We start from the raw sequence: 23,635 nt of genomic DNA on the forward strand, positions 1-23,635 counted from the left end.
TTTTCAAGTATTTGAAGGGTGGAACCTGAAGGGCAGAACCAGAGAAATGAAGGAAGAGAGCAAAAAGTCAGATTTAGGCTTGATGTCAGAAAAAAAATTATCCATAAGAACAGTTCAAAAGTGGAATCAAATTGAGTGCCTTGGATGGTAGCAAGGTCTCCATATTTGGAGATCTTAGAGGAGGGGTTTGTTGACTACTTGACAGAAATGCCAAAGTGTCACCTGTGTGTGTGACTAGATCACCAACGTCCCTTCCCATTATGAATTTCCATTTGATTCTGTTTTTTTCTTTGTATATAGAATTCAAGACAAAGGTACAGACAGAATTTTTAGGAAAGGAAGAGTTTTGTATACAATCCCTTTGTACACAAGGAGTCCAGAGACAAACATGAATGGAATTTTTAGTAAAGGAGTATTCTATATGAGTCAGCAGTATGGAAAGATATCCCCTTCCCCTATTCCCCCCACTCCAAGCTAATTCAATCTTAGCCTGAATTGAGCATGGCAAAAGGTCCAATAGCAGGAAGGACAAAATTCTTCTTCACTACAATGATGATAGCCTATGTCTGGAATTGTCCATTTTGGGCACCAAATATCACAAAGGATGTTGATGAGCTAGATAGCATCCAGAATGGCAAGACCACTATAGCCCATGCTATGTCGGGGTGACATAGAAAAACTGGGGATGTTTAGGCTGGAGATCCTTGGTTGGATGGGATTGAGGAGCAGGGGAATGTGGGAAATAAAAGCTGTCTTCAAGCATTTCAAGAGCTGTCCTGTCAAACAGGGATTAAACTTATACTGCTGGGCCCTGAAAGGTGGAACCAGGAACAATGAAGGGAAGTTACAAAGAGGAAAATTTTAGATTTCATGCCATGAAAACTTTCTAATTATGAGAGCTATCTTAAAGTATAGTGGGCTGCCTTAGGGGGCAGTGGGTCCTCCCTCACCTGAGATCTTCAAGTGGGGAGGGACTGGACAATCACTTCTCATTGACACAACAGAAATGATTTAACAGATTGGCTTCTGAAAGCCCTTCTCACTTTTAGATTTTGTGATTCTCTGAACTTAGCACGATTACCCATGACACTATAGAAAGTAACCTGTTTTGATTTCCTTCCCAGTGGATTGTGGGCTACTTTATTCACCTTTTCCCAAATGACTTGCTATTTTTCCTATTTAAACTATATCTTGCATTTGAAATCCCATCTCCTCCAAGGAGAGAGCCTTAGTGAAAAAAAAATAGTAGTGGTGTCTGTACATAAAACAGGGAATTCACACAACTTACAAGTTACTCAATAGCTCCCGTTTTGGACTCATAGTCCAAAATCTATGAATGTTCTTTACTGTCAATGAAAATAAAAATAGTCAAACTCAGAATTATGTTGAAGATTTCTTCTAAGATTTTACTGGCATTTTTTTTCCCTTTTTACATCTCTTTCATCTCTGAATATAACCAGTCCACTATTATGGGAGACACTCCTTGTAACAGAATAAAAAATACATAGGAGAAGCAGTTTAGTAAAATTTGCCAAAACATCTGCCAGGTCTGAGAGTAAATGTATTGCTCCACACCTTTAACATGTCCCCACCAACCTCTAACACTGTAAAAAAAAGGGAGGAAGACACATGTTCTCATCTTTTTTTTCTAGAGTCATCTTTATTATCATAATTATTCAACCTTCAGTTTCTTTTCTGTTATTGTCATTCTTACCATATATTGTTGTACTCAGTGTGCAGATTTTTTTTTCCTGGTTCTGCTCACTTTACTCTGAATCAATTTATATAAACCTTCCTACATTTTTCTGAATTATTCATATTCACCATTCCTTGTAAATAGTACTATATTATCATATTTACATATCACAGTTTATTTAGCTATTTAAGTCAAGGAGTTTTAACTAGAATGCCCCACAAGAGCAGGTGAAAATGGTACCCAGGGCCATCAGCACCATAAGTATCATCTCCACAGTTAAAAAGGAAAAGGAAAGATGGAAGCTGAATGCAGACCCTGAGCTCCATGGGCATATCTACAGCATCATAAATGCCATCTTTTTCAAAAGTAGAGTAGAATGGCTCCAGGCTTTTTAATTGGACTTCGATTTCATTCCATTTATTCTAAGAAAAAAAATGCTAGGAAATGCTCTTCACAAATTCTCCCATCTTTCTTGTCATTTTCCCATCCTTTCTCCATCTCCTTGGTATGTATCTGGCATCTGGGGAGGGAGGTCAGGGAAAGAAGCAGAAAAACAAACAAGTGCCCTTTCAGTTCATTTTTTCCCTACAATAAGTCCTATTTGAAACCTCTATGATTTTCCTGCCAAATTATTCTTAGGGATGACTGTAGAGGGTCACAAATCCAAAACGAATATTGCTCCTTTTGCAATAACTATGCTAGAAACACATGAGGGGAAGGAACTTTCAGCACAGTGAACACCTCTTCCTCCCCCTGGCAGATCTCAGTTGCTAAACTGTCATCTTGGAAGAGAGCTTTGGGACACAAATTCCCACTGGGAATGCTTCTGTGACTTCTTAACTGTCATTCAGGCAGGGAAAAATATACTTGGCAATACTCTCAGGTACTGCTATAATACATACTTATATTCTATAATGCATTTGATTTTTTTCTAGAACAAGCCTATAACATTACAGACTCTCCATTTTCCCTTCCTTTTACCTATGTAAGATTTTGTAGATCTTGACACTTGCTACTTATTAATGGGAGAATAGAATCTCTTGGAGATTTTAAAGACAGCGGTCCATGGTTAGAGTACTGCCATCACCAGTGACAGAGGGATAGATCAAACCACCTTTCAAAGGCATCCCATGCACCCAATTCTCTTCTTTAAGTATTTACAATGATTCCTCCCTATTCCAGTCCCTACAAGGGTATACAACCCCTTGTAGGGTTTTGCCTTGGTTAGATATGTTATTTAGGTGAACATCTATTAAAATCCATGGAATCAGAGCCAAAGATATCCAACTGAAACAGAATGCAAAGCAAATAAAAAGGAATTCCATCAGGTTATACAGATTCAACAATCAATTCCTGTTTCCACAACACAGTGAGAGGGGGACAGAGCAATCACAGCAGGGTGTTAGAAATGAGTTTGTGTAGCCGTGCTGTTAGGCTCTTCTCTTTGAGTCTTAGGGAAACAACTAAGACAGATGGAGCTCTTGGGAACTAGAGCTGCAAGCTGTCTGGCCCCGTCTGCATGGCCAACAACTTTCTTATTCTCTTTACTGTGTCTGTGCATCTTTCCACAACATCTCTTCGCCTCTATGACATTCTCATAGCCTCTTCATGCTACCTCGGCTGAAGCATTTCTCACCTTATGACAGTATGCAGTAGGAGATACCAGCACCCACATCCTTCTAGGTAATGTGGCTGAAGAACTTCCCCCCAGTGAACAAGGTTCTCTCTTAATCCTACATATCATGGGTACATGGAGTCTACTTACAGACATATCCTTCTACATCTTCTACATGTGTTTCTTTTTTTAAAATAATATTTTGTTTCTCCAACTACGTGTAAAAAACAATTTTTAACATTCATTTCTTAAAGTTTTGAGTTCCAAATTCTCTCCTACCCTTTCTTCCCTCCCCTCCCTGAGATAGGAAGCAATTGGATATAGGTTATATACTTCTGCCCGCTTTTCAACATTATCATGAGAATTATTACTAACTAAATTAGTTAAGTCTCGATTTTTTTAAAATAAGTCCAATTTCCCAGGAGCTGAAGGTATGCATCATCTCTTCAATGCTAAATAACCCCTAAAGATGAAATCTTGTTTGAAGTTTTACAATTCTATCTCATATCCTCATGTATCATTAAGAAAATAGTATTAAAAAGCAAAGTCAAGCATCAAGCATTCACCGGATTAAAAGAAATGCTTAAGACAATCAAGCCTCTGAAGCTCGTACTATTCCTATAGAAGCTCAGTTTTGAAAACCAGCGCACCATAGATATGCTGATTATATATACACGTATGTGTATATATGCATGCATGTGTGTACATATATACATATATTGTGTGTAACATGTATGTATGTGTGTGTTCTAACCCTTAGTAAATAAGGGGAAGGGGGGAAATTCCTATTCTACAGTCATTTCAATTCAACAAGCAGCAGTTTGTAGCAGAAACAATACTGAGCCTGCAGTAAGAAGCCATGAGTTTGTACCTTAGGTCTGAGACTATTAACTCTGTGACTCAGGGCAAGACTGTTTTAATTTCTCTACTTTGCCGTCCTCATTTACAAACTAGGGATGATAATACTTGCACTGGGTATTTACAAAGTATTTTCTTCCCAACCATTTTCAAACATGCCACCTTACTCTGGCCATTCTTCTCCCCTCTGCCCCTGGGAATGAATGCTCTGATAAGTGAGTTCTGCCTTTATGTTGCCTGGACCCACGGCACTATACCATTTCTCAGTCATTTCTAAATCATGTCACTAGACATGTGTTACCCCTGGTCCCTTCTGTCTCCCCCTTTATGTATTGTCTTCTCCAAATAGAATGTAAGCTTATTGAAGGCAGGGAGCACTTTATTTGCTAATATCTGTGCTTAGTACAATGCCTGGTACACAGGAAGAACCAAGCATACACTTTGTCATTTATTCATTCATTTGGAAACTGTTTTCTAGGTCTTACAGTAAAAACCAGGGATATTTAGTAATTACCTCCTGTGTGCAGGCCCCTGTGATAGACAGTAAACAATGCTTCTGCTCAAAGCAAGTACCCCCAGATGCTACAGAACTTTTTTCCCCCTTTGGTCCATCTTCTATGTGCTTTAACAGCTAAGCACTTATGAGTTAGGATTTGGAAACATGGACAGTAGGGAGCAGGGAGGGGCCTTCTCTTGCCCAGAAATTCTCAGGGCTTCACTGTTTGAGAAGCAAGCATCACAGAAGAGAAGATTTTCCTTCAGTAGTGAAAGGTATAGTTCAGGGGTGGGGAACCTGTGACCTCAAGGCCACATGGAGCCCTGTAGCTCCCCAAGTATGGCCACACTTGCATTGTTTGAGATTCTCAGGAAAGAGAAGAGAGAGAAAAACCCAGAAGAAATTAAAGGAAGAAACCAAACAGGGCCAGTCTGGAGCTCATGAATCTTAGCAGACTAACACGAACACTGGGCAGAAACCAAGCCAAAAAGAAGAGGAAGAGGGAGCCCATGATCTCTTTGGTTCTCATTCTGAAGAGAATGTGAGATGCGACCAAGTCAGGGAAAGCCAAGGATGCACTCAAATTCTAAACAATTCTACACAACTAGGTGGCACAATGAATACCTAGAGTCAGGAAGACCTGAGTTCAAATCCAGCCTCAAACATTGAGTAACTGGGTGATCCTGGTCTAGTCACTTAAACTCCATGGGCCTCATTTTCCTCATCTGTAAAATGGAGATAACAAAATCTACCTTATGCAGGGCTGTTGTGAGGATCAAATGAGACAAAATTATTTGCAAAGTGCTTAGCCTGGCACATAGTAGGCTGTATATAAATGTTAGCTGTTAGCTATAAACCAAAGCAAGAACTGCATCAAATAAAATGAATGTGCCAGCACATCCAAATGGCAAAAGCAAAAAGCATTAACAGCGAGTACAAGAATCTTGTTTAGCTACTTTTTTTCGTTGCTTAATTAAGCCAGTCAAGGGGAACCATACAGCAGCTGCTAACTCCATGAGCATCCGTTCACTGGGAGCAGCAGAAAGGGATTGCCGCCAAGCAGGAGGGACTGTGTGCCAGGAGCGAGACCTGGAAGAAATAGAGAGACAGACAGGAGCTGTGGGGGAGGGAGGGAGGGAGACCGAGAGAGACCAAGACACTGAGAGCCAGAAACAAGGAGAGACAGAGATGAGGAGAGACAGAGACATGGAGAGACAGAGACATGGAGAGACATAGTTGAGGAGAGACAGAGACATGGGAAGACAGAGACAAGAAGAGACAGAGACATGGGGAGACAGAGACATGGAGAGACAGAGTTGAGGAGAGACAGAGGACTGAAATGAAAAATGAGGGAGAAAGACACAGACAACAACAGCGGGACAACAGAGAGTAGAGAAGATGACAGAGACAGAGAGAGACAGAGGAGGAGAGATAGAAGGAAAAAGATGAGGAGACATGAGGAGAGATAACTGAAAGAAGAGATAGAGAGTATCAAGAAGAGAGAAAGGTGCGTGAGGCAGATGTCTAAATAAAGGCTACCCCTACCTATTCTGGCTCAAGAGAAAACAAGGGAGGATTCAAATCTACAAGCATCTCTCAGGACTCAGACTGAGTCTCATTACCTCATTACAAAGAGTCAGACAACTGCACCTGACTAACCTATATCAAATTGCTTGCCTTCTCAGTGGGGGGTAGGGGAGGGAGGAAGAGAATTTGGAACTCAAAATCTGAAAAAAGAATATTAAAATTGTCTTTACGTGTAATTGGAGAAAAATAAAATATTAATTTTTTTAAGAAAAGAAAAGGTCAGACAAAAGACAGTCGATTCTTTTCTCAAAGATGTGTTCAGCTTTTGCTTTCCAATTCACATATGCTGCCCAAAAGTTTCTGGTCTTCCTGAAAAGTCTCTTGACAGCCCAGTAATACTTGTCAAATCCTAAGGGGGATATATCCTGCATACAGGTTAGTGATTATGAAGTTATGTGAGGATGGAGAAAGTCCTACTATCCAAAGGGAGCAGGAAAGGTCACCCCCAAGAGGTGGCACCTTGCAGGCATGTGCAAAGGTCCAGAGAAGGGGGACTGAATAGCAAATTGGGAGAACAGCCGGTATGTCAGATCCGCTGGCATGTCAAGTGTGTGAAAGGGAGAGGGGTGTCTTGAGCCTAGAAAGGTAGGCTGGATTCAGACTATGTCATGATTGAAACTGCCGAGCTAAGGAGTCTGTATTTCATCTTAGGGGCAATAAGGAGCAACTGAAAATTTTTGAACAGGAGAGTGGCTTGGTCAGGCTCCTGCATTCAGGTGATTACACTAACATTTATGGAGAAGATGAATTGATTAGGCATTAAGAGTTCAAAAACAAAGTAGTTGCAATAGATCAAGGGAGAGGTGATAAGAACTAGAGCTAGAGGGGTGGCCATGTGAAGAGAGAAGGGATGTTGTGGGGATTGAAATATGGAGATTTGACAAGTGACTGAATGTGAAGGGAGAAGGATACTGAAGACTTGCAGATGACTGAAGTCACAAACCTGGGCCTGCAGGTGCCCTCAAGATGAAATACACAAGAGTGGAGGAGAAATGGATTGAGAGGGGAGTTTGGGATTCCCAAAAGCCAGACAGGAGGAAATGGCTGTCAGGCAGTTATTGAAGGAGAGCTGAAACTCAGAAGGGAGACCTGAGCTGGATATAGAGAAGATCTGTCAGTCACCTGCACAGTGAACATGGGGCCCAAGGGCTCACCTACCTAGTCTGATAGGGAATGGTGAGGGGGGAGGGAAGGAGAAGCAGGAAGCAGAGATTGGGGAGAGGGAAGAAGATATTTGGAACAGTTTAGAAAAGGCCATGCTCAAAGTCAAGCTCTTTACCTTTCCCCTAAACCATGCTGCTCATTCATCTACTCTCACTGTTTATAATGGAGGATTAGGTGAGAGTCTTTCCTCCTTCTCAGCTCTCAGTTACCAAGACTTCTTAATGTCTGTTGGGTCCTAGACCCCATGGGCAGTCTCAGGAAGTCCATGGGTCCCTTCTCAGAATCAGATTTTTAAATGAAAAGAAAATACACAGCGGCGGCTAGGTGGCACACTGAATGGTCTACCATTTCCTCCTCCAGTTCATTTTACTGATGAGGAAACTGAGGCAAACAGGGTGAAGTAACTCGTCCAGGGTCCCACAGCTAGTAAGTGTCTGAGGCCAGAGTTGAACTCATGAAGATAAGTCTTCCTGACTCTAGACCTGGTACTCTAGCCACTGCAGTGCAACCTAGTTTGCCCTCCCTCCCTAACTACTATGGATTTATTATCTCCACTGATAAAATAAGCTACTTAGGAGAGGCGATTGCTTATTTATTTTTCTTTATATCCCCAATACCTAACACAGTGCTTCACACTTCAAAGTTGATGGGTGAATAATTCTTCCCTCATTAAAAAGAGTCAGCCAAAATTAGTGACATCTCAAAAATTAGTGAGATCACAAAAGTTCTCAAAGTGACATTGTCCCAAAGAGATACATTCGTCCCTAAAATGTGAAAAATGCGTGTATTTACTGATCATAGATGTTACACTATCACTTACAGCCGGCATGACCTTGGACAAGTCATTCTCTGGGCTTCAGTTACCGGATCTTGATCTCTTACATGAAGGGGGCTATCCTATGTAACTTCTAAGGGACCTTCCAACTCTAAATTCCATGACTATGATCTTATGGATTGCCTTACCTCCTTCACAGGCTTTCAAGGATGAGATGGACAAGTCACTTAATTTCTCTAGATCTCAGTTTCCTCAATATGTAAAATGAACAATGATCTATAAGGGCCCTTCCAATTCTAATATCCAATCATTCTAATCCAATCCAATACCCATCCATTAAGTGCCTATGTGTTTGGCACCATGGTAAGAGATCATAGGTATGAAAGTATTTCATAACCATAAAGGACAGATTATTATTGTAGCCAAAAGACAGACATTTTCCCTCCAGGTCAGATATTCAGGAAATCACAAAATGTCCCTACTATTCTCTGATATTGCCCTCCCTACCTCCACATCACCCACCCTCACTCCCTTTAAAGACCTAGGTATGAGAGGTGCTAAATGGTGATGATGCCAAACATTCCAAAATAGAGATATTGTTCTAAACAATGCCTTCCGCCAAGAACTACCATTTCCCTTTGTGTCGGAAGGTAATTTGGTAACCGCAGCTGTGCTTCACAACCCAGTTTTACATCTTGGGCCGGCACTTAACATCGAAGCATCTAACCTCAGGATCTTAGGCAACCTTCCAGAACCTTCCAGAGCAACATTAAGAGCTCTGGATTCTATTCTCTTCTAGGCTGTGTATTGGAGTTTGGGGAACCTGGGGGAAAGTATGAATTGTGTTTTATTCTCCTCTATCAATGTTCTATTCTTGGAGTCACTGAAGTGTATCACTAGGGACACGTCGGTTCTTTTCTCTTCTTAGCATCTCTGTACTGCAACCTCAGCACCTGTGTTTGCTGATCTGTGACTCGAAGGAGAGTACATATAACTTCAACTGCCCTCACTCCATAAAACAGGAATTTGGGGAAGCAGAATTGGAGAACAATTTGAAACCTTTGACCCTTCGCTTTGTAGCTTCTGAGAACACAGATGACTTAAAAGGAGGATTAGTGACTTTGAGAAGCATCAATTTCGTGTCAAAAGAAACAAAATGTGTGCCCTGCTGTGCTTTCAGGTGGGCTAGGGCAGAAATAATTCATAAAATTCATGATTCATGAAATGCATCAACTGAATTGAGCATACAACTGGTATCAATAAGTGATCGACAAACTGGAATACAATGTATTAACTCGAACAATGATGCTTTGAACACAAGCCTGAACTAAGCAACATTCTACCACAAGTAAATATTTCAGCTCAGTATTTAAGGTATTACTCCAATGACAAGTAAATGACTGAGACTTTCCCTATTGATACTTTTTTTTTGGTAAGGCAATTGGGGTTAAGTGACTTGCCTAGTGTCACACAGCTAGTAAGTGTGTCAAGTATCTAAGGTCACATTAGAACTCAGGTCCTCCTGACTCCGGCTCAAGTGTTCTATCTACTGGGTCACCTAGCTGCCCCTCCCTATTTATACTTAAACTCTATTTAGTCCAATTCAGTTCAGTTCAACAGATGCTTATCAAATGCCCATGAAGGGCAGGATACTGGGAACAAAATGATGAAAAGTCTCTGCCCTCAGTGAGCTTACAGTCTCCTGGGGAAGAGGAGTGACACTAGTACAAAAAAATGAAATGAAATGAAATGAAATACAAAACAATTAAGTAAAAAAGATGATCAATCATCTATAATCATGTAAGTTGATTACCATTCAAAGATGACACATTATTTTACCTAGGACTATATTAGCTTGTCTTTCTTAAGTGTTCAGAAATGAGTTAGGGTAGAGTGGAAACGACAATGACAACAACAACAATAATAGCATTTATGTAGCACTTTAAGTTGTACAAAGTGTTTCACATGTTATCTCATCTGCTACTCCTGTAAGGTAGGTTTATTATCTCCAATTTATAGATGAAACAATTGAAGTATAGATGTTAAATGACTTGCCCAAGGTCACGTAGATAATTAATGTCTGAAACAAAATTCAAACTCCAAGTGCTGGGGATCTATTTGCTGTGCCACCTGGCTGCTTAATAACATTGCAAAATTAGATCCCAGTTCTAATTCTGCCACGACTAGCTATGTGACCTTGAGAAGGTCATTTCCCCCTTTCTGGGCTTCAGTTTTTTTCTTGGTTGTAATAAGACTGGATTGAGGGAAAGTCTCTGAGGTCTCTTGTAGTCCTACAATTATATAAGTTCTACAGGAATCCATGCAATGTCAAGAAAACAGGAAAAATGTCTAAGGCACATTATGTGGCTCCCCTGGGGAGAACTACTTTACTACAGAGCATGGATAACAGTTATCTAAGATGAGTAGTCATAGATAAGTTATAATCTAGACTGGGGAGGGAGTGGGGGTGGGAAATGCCCATCTCAGAAAAATCAAATCCCCACTGATATTCTGGAGGCTTTGGAGAAGTGTGAATCCTTGGACCATGAGAATCTTGAAAAAATATTTAATTTAAATTTTAAATTTTAAAATTCATCTTATTTTTAGGAAGACTTTTTTCCCTTTTTGCAAATTCAGGGTAAGGAGGGCAAAAGAATTCATTTTTCTATTTTTTCCCCTCTTTCCCCTAAGAAATATATATCTAAAGAAAAGTACAGAAATATATTTTGCCTAAGCAGTAACAGAAAGGTAGGTGTGTTCTAAGTTGGAAAATACCACAATCTGTGTCTTTAGTGCTCCAGAGTTTACAAAGCACTTTCTCCACAGGATCTCCTTTGATCTTCTGCCAGCCCTGTGAAGTAGGTGGTGAAGGTATTGTCATCCCTGTTTTACAACTGATGAAAAGCAGACTTAGAGCTTTGAAATGACTTGACAGACAGACAGCCTGGCACAATGAAAAGAAAGCGAGACTTGGAAGCAGAAGCCACTGGGTACATATCTCTGTCTGTCACTTAGCTGTGTGACCCTGGGTGAGTTACCTAATATCCCTGGGTCTCAGTTTCTTCTCCTTTAAAATACATTTGAACATCCAAGGTGCCTTCTAGCTCTAATCTAAGATCTATAAAAGTCTTCTCATTTCCTGTTCAATGTCCTTTCTATACACAAACAGAAGATACAGACTTAATCAGAGACAGTAATAACATTCTGAACAAGGAGGGCAGTCAAATACCAAATCAGAAAAATAATTAATAACTATGTGAAAAACAAGGACAACAATGAGACCACAGAACCAGAATTTCTGAGATGTAGCAAAAGCAGACCCTAGAGGAAAAACTATCTCTTTGAATACAGAGATGAAGGAAATAGAAAAAGATTAATGAACTGAACAGGCCATTTCAAAACTAGACCAAGTCAACAAACACAAAACAAATTCAAAAAGAAGAAATCATGAAAATGAGGGAAGAAACTGATCAAATTGAAAACAAAAGACAATTGACATGATAAACACAAGCAAAAGCAGGTTTTGGAGAAGTCCAATAAAATCAATAAACCTTTAGCTACCCTTATCCAAGGAACAGAGAGGAAATCATCACTGATTGACCTTGACTGGCCACTGCCAACCCCCAACCAAACTAGAACTACACAAATAAATTTTGGGATTGTCAACTACATTAAAGAGATAATTGACTCTTTTCCTAGAACTCATCCATATTTCCAAGGGAAAACAATCAGGCATGACTGATAGTATCCACATGAAAGATAGCTTCAGTAAGAATAACAATGACAAAGATAGGCACTGTGCTACAGTGTACAGACAGATGGTCTGAGTCAGAAAGATCTGCACTTAAATCCCACCTCTGACACCTATTGACTATATGATCTCAGACAAGTCTCTTCCCTTTCAGTGTTCCAAGCAAGTCTCTGGGACTCGAAGCTGCAGAGCAGGTGTCGATCTGCAATGGCAAAGGATGATGTTTGTCAAGAGCTCCCTACACCAATGAACACATAGGTCTGGTAAAATTGTTATCATCATAGTTGACATTTACACATCATTTTACACATGAAATATATTATTTGAGTCTCACAACAACACAATGAGAGGAGTATTAAAACATTTTAGGCTAAATGCTCTGGAGATATCTCAGACTCAACCTGGCCAAAGTAGAGTTCATTTATCTTTCCCCCCAAATCCAAAGGTCTTGCAAATTGTTCTATTCCTGGTCAAGGCACCATTTCCCCAGTCATCCAGGTTCTCAACATAAGTGTTATCCTTAACTCCTCACTCTTCTTCACCCCACATAGTAAAACAAGCAATGGACTTAGGGACAGAAGAACCTTGGGTTCTAATATTGCCTCTGAGTGACCGTGACCTCCCTGATACTCAGTTTTCCCATCTGTAAAATAGGGCTAATCCCTCATCATACCTCACAGGTGGCTAGGTGACATAGTAGAGAGAGCACTGGCTCTGGCATCAGAAATTCAATCTCACACACTAGTTCTGTGAGCCTGAACAAATCATTTAACATTTGTCTGCTTCAGTTTCTTCAAGTATAAAATGCAAATAATAATAGTACCTACCTCATAAGAATATCAAGAGAATGAAATGAAATAATATTTGCAAAGCCATTAGCACAGTGCCTGGAACACAGACTGCTTCCCTTCTCTACCCCCCATTTCAGAGAACTGTTCTGAGGAGCAAGTGAGAGCCTATTTTTAAAATGCTCTCTTACTTTATAGCAGCAAGCCCTTGGTCAAGTCGTCCTTCCTCTCTGAGCCTCAGTTTGTCATCCATATGATAAGAAGGTTGGATTTGATCAGCTCCATGGGCCTCTCCAACCTTGGGATCCTAGCCTAAAATTTCAAAGCAGAAGGGCTGGTTTTACTTTCAAAACTCTTGTGATTAGTCTGTTGAGCACAGAGAACATGGGACAAATCCACATCAGATGCCCAGGACAGGGGAGCTGCCCCTAGCAACAAAGGGAATGGGGTGACTTCAGTTAGACCACCTGAGTGCATTTCCAGACCCATTCTTCCCTCCCAAGCTGCTGAGGTCAGTTCTGTTAGACCACTTTATCTGCTCCTTAGGCTAATGCAGCTAAAACTTTTGTGTGTGCTCATGCGCACACACACACACACACACACACATACACGAACCCACCCTCATAAACACACACACACATACACATATATATGCCCTCATACACACTCACCCATCCTCATACACACACATTTACACACAAACACACACTCTTATTCATATCCACCCACCCTCATGCACACACAGCCTTATACACACACACATACATACATATATACATATATCCTCACACACATATACTCACATACCCACCATACACATATGTACCCTAATACACACATACCATCCTCACATATAGATACACTCACATACTCATCCTTATAAACACACACCCTCATACACATGTGCCCTTATACACATAGCCAGTCTCATATACATACACATACGTATCCTTGTCCACACTGATATAGCCATCCATCTTCATACACAAACACACCCACATATTCTCAAACCCACTCACACACACACATACTGTCCCCTACCCTCATACACAATCACATTCTCTCTCTTCCTGTCTCTCTGTCACACACACACACACAAACACACACACACACATGCTGACAGCAGGTTTCTCCTTCTCCTTCCCAATAATCTAAGCTGACTGGTATGACTTTAAAGTAGAATGGTGAATATTTAATGCACCCTCTTTGCAATGTCACAGCTAAGTGAATTCAAGATGTCCATGTTTTCAGTTATAGAAACTGTTGTCTGCAGCTCAATATTTTGTACAGCTAGTGCATTTCTTTACTACCGCATAAGCCCACTTAATTGCCTTGCAGAAAGAAGAAAGATTAATCCAGTGCTTAGTACCCAGCCCTGTTAGTGCTTTCTTGGATTGTTCATGTATTTGGAATCAGACTATTCTATGCTAACTGATCTCCATCAAAACCTTCTTGCATTCTGCTTCTGCTTAAAACACAGATCACCTGAAGGCTGACATCAGCAACTTGCTATAACTGGATTAAGAAGGAGGGAGGGGCTCTTCTTTACCCTGCCCTCTCCAGACTGGAAGCAATGACAGTTGCAATTAGCCTGTGATGTGTAAGGTCAAGGCCTGGCTCACTTCTTTCATGAAGATGCTAAATGAGCTGACTGCTGAAGAAGACACTTGCCCCAGTGCCCATGACTTACAGACTCCAGTCAAGGTTCTGAATGAAGCTATGTGGGGGGTGACTCACTGATCCATTTTCTCCAACCATTCATTCACTGAGTCACTTATTAAATGCCTACTCTACTCAAGGAACTGGGGATAAGATTAAAATCTAGAATATAAGCCCAATGTCATCTCCTCCAGAGAAGTCACAATGACATAGCTTTTCATTAGATCCCCAGCCTCAAAAGCAAAGTAGATGCAGATTTTTCCAAATGATTATTTAACCCACACAGTACCTGCCCTCAAAGGAGCTTATGCTCTACTGAGGAGAGGGTTTTTTTTTCATTGCACATAAGCAGAAAAGTCGAATAGAAGATTAAAATGTGGTAAGAACAAAGGAGGCATTCAAATTGCTCTAGGAAAAGTTGAATAGGGAGAAATCACTTTCAGCTATACAGATCAGAAAAGTCTTCATGGTGGAAGCCAAATCTAAAAGGAAGAGGGCTTCAGAGAGCAGAGATCAATAAGGGAGTATTTTCCAAGGATGAGGTTGGGAGAGAACTAGTAGTCTGGTTTTGTCTGAAAGCATGAAAGAGAGTAATAGAAAATAAGGCTGGAAATCTACGACAGAGCCAGGACAGAGGAGGGCCTCGAAGGCCAGGCCAAGAAGTTGGTGTTCAGTTACAGTGGTGATGGGGAACCAGTGAGGGATTTTTAGCTAAGGTGTGTCAGGGTCAGGCCCAAGTGTGAGGAATTTTCTTTGTGTGAGAAATAGATGTTTGAAGGGAGGGACTGGAGGTTCCATGTGGAATCCAGCCACAGTAATGGTGCTGGCTTTGTCTGGGCCTAAAAGCAATAGGAAGCATCAGCTCTGACTGAATGCTTTGTTATTCGGAGATCTTATGCAAGCAAGATATGAATGCCCTGGAGAGTGGCCTCTGGCTAGCTCAGAGATGCCCTTTCATCATATGGAACAGGAAGTTTTCTGCAAAGGCCTAAGGATGGACCAAGAGCATAGAGAACAGCAAGATGGATTTAAAAAGTGCCATTCAGTTAAGGGTTTGTCTTTTCATCAACTTCAAACAAAATCACTTTTCATGAAGTCTAGAGAAGGATCTGACACTTACAATATGTGTGTGTGTGTGTGTGTGTGTGTGTGTGTGTGTAGCAGGGGAACACTAAAGTTCATTTCAGTGAATTACTCCAGAAGATCTGGTTTTTAACTCTGATTGGGCAAGCCTTTCACCCTCTCATTGGGTCTCAGTTTCCCCATCTATAAAATGAAAGAAGAAGGGGGTTTGAACTACATTAGTTCTTAATGGTTCTTCTGTCATGAACCCCTTTGGCTGCCTATAGACTCTGTCTCAGAATAATATCTCTAAATGTTATAAAATAAAATTCATATAATTATAAAGAGAAACAATTACATTGAATGACAGTGATTGACATATTTTTAAATAGCTAAGGTCACTAGGCCCCTTCCAACACTAAATTCTTGGCTCTTCTGACCTTCTTTCCTAAAACCAGGCACCCATAAAAGGGATGTGGCTATTGTTCTCTTTCAATCTCCACAGTTCTCAAATGGGGGTTCAATAAAAGAACACATTCCCAGTCATCCAGTCTAGATCCTTGTTGCCATCACCTACCATCTCCTTCTCTGAAGAAGTTCAATACTGGGCCTATAGTCTCTCTACACTAATCTGTCTTTATCCTGGGCTACTGCCATGTTCAGGTCCATGTCACACTAACTCTACTCTACCATGCCCACTCACAGAGGTCAAGGACTGTTTTTGTTTTCATTTTTTTTGTCCTTGTACTTTCAGCATCTAGTACTTAATAAATGCTAACTAAATAAACGAATGAGTCACATCTTAGATGTTACAGTAACTGAAAATTTTTCCATACCTTTGATCTTGTATTCTGAAATTTCCCTCTCTGATCTCTGGTCTTATTATTCTTCAAATTAATCTTCACCCTTATCCCATCCTCCAACTTTCTTTGTTCTCAAAGTCCATTCACTCCAGTTTCTGGCCTTATTCATTCATTTGTGGTTTGGCACTAGTTTGCCACTTCAGTAATGGACTGTCCTCTAACCTTGAATCCCCTCCTTTAGCCCTCTTCCTTCCTTCTAGTACTCAACACCTGCATCACTCCCACCATGTGTCCTCTCTGAACTGTCTTGGAACTTCTGACCACTGCTAAAATCACACACCAGTGCCAACTAAATCCATTATAAATGATCATTATCCTTGGGCAAGTCACTTAACCTTAATTGCCCTCCAAAAAGCAAAAACAAAAAGTTAAAAAAGGTGGGGGGGGGGCAGCTAGGTGGTGCAGTGAATACAGCACCAGCCCTGGAGTCAGTAGGACCTGGGTTTGGATCCGGCCTTAGACAGTTAACACAAAAACTAGACATGTGACCTTGGGCAAGTCACTTAACCCCAATTGCCCTCCAAAAAGCAAAAAAAAAAGTTATAAATGATAATTATTGGGTCACCCTGACATAGTCACCATTTTTGTCCTTCCTCCACTGCCCCTCTATCAAGCTGCTGGGGATGTTGTTCCATGCCTTCTTCTCTCTCTGTGAGTCACCTGACAGCCCACCAGCGACAGCTCTCAGCAGATGACCTCCCTATGTGACTGAGAATATAGAGAGCACCCATCCTAAGCCCCCTCATTTCTCCTTGAGAGTAGAGAATTGTGGGGCTTTGTCCTGATAATCCTAGCTACAATAAACAATATTCTTCCTAATCCCAGTCAACATAATAGTAAATGAATTCAGTTCTTATACTATCCTTGATATTATGTTTTAGAAAAATCCGACACTAACAAAATCCCTGTGGAAAGACCGCAGGATTTTCCAGCAGTTCATATCCTAGGGAGCTAATGCTACTTGGCCTCTGCAATCCACTTCAGGCAATGATGAGCTTACCTTCCCGTTTGGCCTGTGGATGGAGAGAAGTGGCTCGCTCTCTCTCTCTCCCCCACCCCCATGTCTCTCTGTCTCTCTGTCTCTCTCTCTCTCTTTCGCTCTCTCTCTCTCTCTTCCACTGAAAGGACTGGGGGGTGATTCAAGCAAAGGCTATGGCTATAGGCCTCCCTGACAAAAACAAAAGGCAGCTGGAACTGGGGGGGGGGGGGAGGGAAGGTTATACCTGTCATATTAACTGCAACTGCAACATGTCCTAGATTCCTATGATGAACCAAAGGAGCTAACCACACATAAGTTAACACTGACTAGGAGAGAACAAAGAGATGTCCCAGATCTCCTCTGAATTGGACTAAGGTGGATAATGAATCACTTGAAGTGGTCTCACATATTCCAATACGCACTATTCAAAGTTAACATCATGAGGAATGTTGTCTTTGGTCCTGGCCCAATGGAAATACATAAAGAGTGAATCAGAATAATGCAATCACTTTGTGGAATTCATTATTGACATTAATCTGGACCTAGCTATTGTCATTTCAATCAAGCTAGAAGGAGGATGAGGTTACAAAATGTAATAAGGCAAACATTTAGTAAATGCCCTACTTTATGCAGAGATGCAATGTGTCATAATAAATAGAGTCATTCTTGGAGTCAGAAAGAGCTGGGTTCAGATCCTGCCTCTGATACAAACTGGCCATGTGTCCTTAGACAAGTCACTTAACTGCTAAGTGCCCCCAGACAATGCAAATGCTCCAAGTTTCAGGGGAGATGCTGATCTTCATCTGTAGCAGAAATTTTCATACTGGGATTTCCCCACTGATGAAAACACAAAATAAAAAATAAATAAATGCACAATGCAATGAATGGACCAAGGATGGTTGGGGAAATGCAAAGATGAAAAAGGAGGACAATGGAAGATGGCCACTACTCTCATGGAGCTCATGGCCTAAGAGAGGAATATAACACTTTGGAGAAGTGAATCCTGGTAAAGAGAAGATTGGGGGAGATATTCTTGTCTTCAAGTATTCAAAATTCCATAATGTGAAAAAAGAACTCAATTTAACTTCATTGGATAATAGATTTAGAGCTAGCAGTTACCTCAAAGGTAATCTAGTTTAATTTTCTCCTTTTACAGATGAGGAAACTGAGGCAGAGAGAAAGGGCATGATTTGTACAAGGTCTCAGTGTCGTATTTAACCTTTCTTTCCTTCCTATCCTTCTCTTACAATTCAATATTTTCACATTTAACTTGCTTTAGGTAAATTGAAATTACTTTACCTTAGAAAGCTATATGACCCTAGATAAGTCACTTAACCTCTCTGTGCCTCAGCTGCAGGGGATAATATTGTCTATCTGCTAGGTAGATCTAATGTGAAGTGTTTTGCTTGTTACTACTACTACGACTATGACTACTACTACTTACTACCCCTGCCACCACAACCACCACCATACTATCTTTATTATGCTGATTTGAGACTTTTGGTGAAGGTAGACTTGTTCAGGGACAATGAGATGATTCATATAATCACAGGATTTCAGAGGTGGAACACAAGGGAAAACTTAAATGCCACTTCTTTGTGAACACACATCACCCCCAAGAATATGTAAGTTTCTGGAGAGCAAGGGCCATCTCACTTAAGAATTTGCATCCTCAATGCCTAGCACAAAGTCATAATTAATAAATACCCATTGACTGATTGATAGAAGCCCAGCCTCCTGACTCTTAGGTTAATGCTTTTTCTCCTACTCCAGTTGACCTTTCTACTAATTGCTGAAATCTGTTAACAAACAAGAGATGTGTCACATACTATATAACAAACAAGGGACAAAGCTGGATTCCAGATTGGGTCTGGAGGAGGGTGAGCAGGCTGGCAGGCAGTTGGGAGCTGAGCTCAAAGCAGGCAGCTGCTGTGGCCTCCTCTGCCCCTCTCCTATGGCAGAATGTTGCAATGTTGAGACAAGGGAGGCCCTTGGGTGCAGAAACCCAGCTAGCACCAGGCCTGGTTTGCTAGTGTCAAAACCTCCACAGTTTGGGCATAGGCAATGGGTCATTCCACTTGTATCTTGATTTTGTGGTTTCTGAGCATCTCTTTAGAATAGCATCCATACTGGGGAAGGCAAACTTCAGCTAGTAGCACTCCAGGCTACTCCCAATGCCCGGGATGCTATCTAATCCTACATATGTATATATGTATACACATTCACACTCAGGGGAATATATGTGCTGGGTCAGTGTATACATGTGTATAGATGCATTGTCTTCTGTGATCATATACACACATGCAAGCACATATATGCATTGTATATGCATATGCATAATCTTATTCATTAAACAAATAATTCAAGTGTTTGTCTCCATCAGAATTTAAGTTCTTTGAGGGCAAGGGATTTATTTTGATTTTCTTTGTGTCCCCAGTGCTTAGCACAGTGATTGGCACATAGTAGGCCCTTCAATATTTACTGGCAGACTGGGTAGTATTCACAGAGGGCCAAATTAAGCTTGATATAAGTAAGGGTTTTTTTTTTTACTTTTTGGAGGGCAATTGGGGTTAAGTGACTTGCCCAAGGTCACATATCACATGGCTAGTTTTTTTGTTAAATGTCTGAGACTGGATTTGAACTCAGGTCCTCCTGACTCCAGGACCAGTGCTCTATTCACTGTGCCACCTAGCCACCCCAAGGAAGGGCTTTCTTACAATAGGAACTACCCAAAAATTTCACAGGCTGCCATGAGGATAGCCAGATACACACATACACATGTGTGTGCACACACGGAGATAAGCACATACATGTGTATGCATCCATACCTTACTAGAGGATTTCTAGCAAAATGTGGATGACTGCTTGTTGTAATGCTATTAATATTATCATTAGTATTAGTAACTTTGTTGTTCAGTCATTTTTCAGACACATTTAACTCTCCATGACCTCTTTTGGGGTTTACTTGGTAGAGATACTGGAGTGGTTTGCCATTTCCATCTCCAGCTCATTTTACAGATGAGGAAACTAAGGGAAACAGGGTGAAGTGACTTGCCTAGGGTCACACAGCTAGTGTCTGTGGTCAAATTTGAACGTGGGTTCTGTTGTGCCACCTAGCTGTACTAATATTAACTAATTAAATTTGGTTAATAATTATTTGTATTAATATTGAAAATTCATAATATTAAGTGACATGCATCTAGCACTTTGAGCTCTGTAAAGTATTTTATATACATTGTCATTTAAGCATCAGAACAACCTGTGAGATTGTTAGCAGAGGAATTACTGGAGTTTTATAGGCTGGAAAACTGGAGCTCATAAATATTAGGCAGTTTAGTATGAAACAATTCTTTGTTCAAAATACTTCAGCACAGTGCCTGGTATATAGATGACACTATATAATTGCTTATGCCCCCACCACCCCCGCCACACACACACACTTACTTATGGCCATGCTGCTATAAGTATTTGAGGTAGAATTTGAATCCAGATCTTCTTGACCAGGGGTGGGGAATCTGTGGCCTTGAGGACACGTATGGACCTCTAGACCCTCAAGTGTGGCCCACTGACTGAATCCAAACTTCACTGGAAACCACAAATCTTTCTTCCTACATAGAAACACTTTCTTCTAGATAGGAAAATGAAATTTCCTTCCTTTTTGGCAGAGGTAGGGGACTACAGGTATGGATTATTACATACACTGTCAGACTTAGTTGACTTATTTGTTTAGTTCTTCTGAGCTTTTTTATTTGAAAAAAAAATATTTGTTATAACGCTGGTGCTTTGAGGAGAGGGAAAAGGAATATATCGGAAATTAAGGTAATATTTGGTGTGAAAATCAAACCATCAACCAAAACTAAGCCTAAAAATCAAATAAAAGGTTTCTGTCCCAAACTGAATCGGTAAGGTGCATTACACCCCCCTCCAACTTCCTGGGCAGGCATTGTGACATTGGCAGTGGGCGGAGTTTAATCAGCCAGTATTCCAGTATTTCTGCCTCTGGGCTCAACTTCTCCTTACATTTGGATCCTAATCCTGTACAGGTGCTATCTCAGTGAATCCATTGTCCCTCTAAGGTTTGTAGGAGGCCATGAGCTGTCTCCACGAACTCTAAAGGCTGGTGGGTGAGGAAGGATTGCTATTTGTTGTGGGGGAACTGAGGCAAGTTACAGTTAGACAGTGAGGCCCAGTTTCCATCCATTAGCTTGCATTCCCTCATGTCTCCTGTGGGGCCTCTGCTCCTTTGAGTGCCTAGCGGGTGGAGGGGTGGGGGTGGGGGGGGGAAGGAGGAGCTAAAGAGGGAAGAGGTTCCTTAGCCTTGTAGGAGCTACATTACTAGGTCTGTTATGGAATGGCTGTTGTTTAGGGGTTTGGGAAGAAGACACATAGATAAATCTAGTTTCCTAACCACTTGTAGTATAAGCTTTATTCTGGATTGTAAGGGACTATACTATTAGGAGTGGGGGGGGGGGGGGAAGGGAGTGGCTAAAGTAGGAAGAGATTGAGCTAAAAATTCAGAAGAGGGTCCTTAACCAAGTGAAATTGTGGATCTATCCTATATTGGAGGGGTCTATGCTAAGCGGCCTGGTGCCAGGAAGATCACAGTTCAAGGCATGCTGGAGAAGGAAGTGATAAACCCCTCCAGTATCTTTGCTAAGAAAACCCCACAGGCATAGTCCATGGGGTCTCCCAGAGCTGGTAACAACAAAAAAAACATACTTAGTAATGCCTAGGTGGGGGCAGGGAGGGGGTGTAACTAGGGGAGGAATAGACAGAACTAAAGCTGAAAAGGATTTCTAACCATATACGAATTACTTGACAGAAGCTGTAGCCAAGGGCAGATACCACCATGGCATATGCCTATCTATTCAAGTATATCATCATTTGTGATACAGGGGTAGGCAAATCATGCATGTTGCTGCAATTTACTGACAAGAGGTTCCAGCCTGTGCACGACTTGACCATAGGTGTGGAGTTTGGGTCCCGCCTTATATCCATTGATGGCAAGCAAGTCAAGCTCCAGATCTGGGATACAGCCAGACAGGAATCCTTCCACTCCATCACAAGATCCTATTACCGTGGAGCTTCTGGGGCGCTGCTGGTTTATGATATCACCCGGAGAGATACCTTCAATCACCTGATAACTTGGCTGGAAGATACCCGTCAGCATTCCAGTTCCAATATGGTCATCATGCTGCTTGGCAACAAGAATGATCTGGAGATCAGACGACAAGTAACAAAAGGAAGAAGGAGAAGATTTTGCCCAAGAACATGTACTCATTTTCATGGAAACCTCAGCAAAGACAGCGTCAAATGTAGAAGAAGCCTTCGACAATTCAGCCAAGGGTATTTATGAGAAGATCCAAGAAGGAGTCTTTGATGTGAATAATGAGGCCAGTGGCATTAAAATAGGTCTTCAGACCTCCCTGCCTACTGTTTTACATGTAGGGAAACAGGGAGCACAGCAGTCTAGGGGATGTTGCTGTTAAGCAGATCTGGACTTAAAGAGAAGCCTGAGCAAGGTCCAGTGTAAGTATTTATGAAGGGACTTTATGGAATAAAGACATTGTCCTAAAAATTCTTGTACAACTTTGAATAAAAGTTAACTTAAAAGAAATTGTATCCATATGTGTTTAGTCAACTGATAATATCATTCTAAATATCTCATGCCCTTGAAATACATTCAACACTAGAAGTCACCTGAATTTGATACCAGTCTGTTTACTAAGTTTTCCAAAGTACCTCTGCTGACTTGATGTTTATAAGATATTGGCTTTACAACCAAGAAGGGACATCAGATGTCATTAGTTCAGTACCATAGTTTCAAAGATGAGATGGAGAGATCCAAAGAGGTTTAAGCCCTTTTGCCCCCACCCTCCTTAAAAAAAAACAAAACAAAACAGGTATTAAGTGAAAAGAGCAAAGCTTACAATCCAGATCCCTTTGGTTCTAGACCCAGTGTGTTTCCCATCAAAGCAAAGCTTGTATGACTTCTTCAAAAGTATGTTGATTTTCCAGGTTTTGCTGTCTGCAGAGATTGTTCCATAAGCTGCTTAATTTTCCCCTTTTGAATTCTTTGACTCATTTGAATAAATTCTAAACTGTTTAGATCTTGAAGACTCTGTATGCTTCCCAAAGCATTACTGGGGACTAGGTAGAAATTGAATTAGAAATCTGGCAAACTTTTCTCACATGTTTGTTGTCTTGTCACTGTCTGAGTCCTAGGCAACTGCCCCTAGTCTGTGCTTACAAGCTCCATGTAGGGATGGTTGTGTTAACAGGCTTCAATGCCATGTGTTTACTGTTCGAATAGCTTTCATAACACTCCTTGAGAAATGCTTT

The 23,635-nt window shown here is 41.0% G+C and overlaps 1 pseudogene; it reads left to right on the top strand.

Annotated features, from left to right (window-relative positions):
* Window positions 1-22,142: 22,142 nt before the first annotated feature.
* On the top strand, window positions 22,143-22,782 carry LOC138150586 (ras-related protein Rab-2A pseudogene; annotated as a pseudogene).
* The last annotated feature ends 853 nt before the right edge of the window (window positions 22,783-23,635 follow it).

Source organism: Petaurus breviceps, unplaced genomic scaffold (genome assembly GCF_028583685.1).
Source record: "Petaurus breviceps papuanus isolate PSGF00001 unplaced genomic scaffold, PetGlider_PUasm1.0 90881, whole genome shotgun sequence".
Classification (NCBI taxonomy): Eukaryota; Metazoa; Chordata; class Mammalia; order Diprotodontia; family Petauridae; genus Petaurus; species Petaurus breviceps.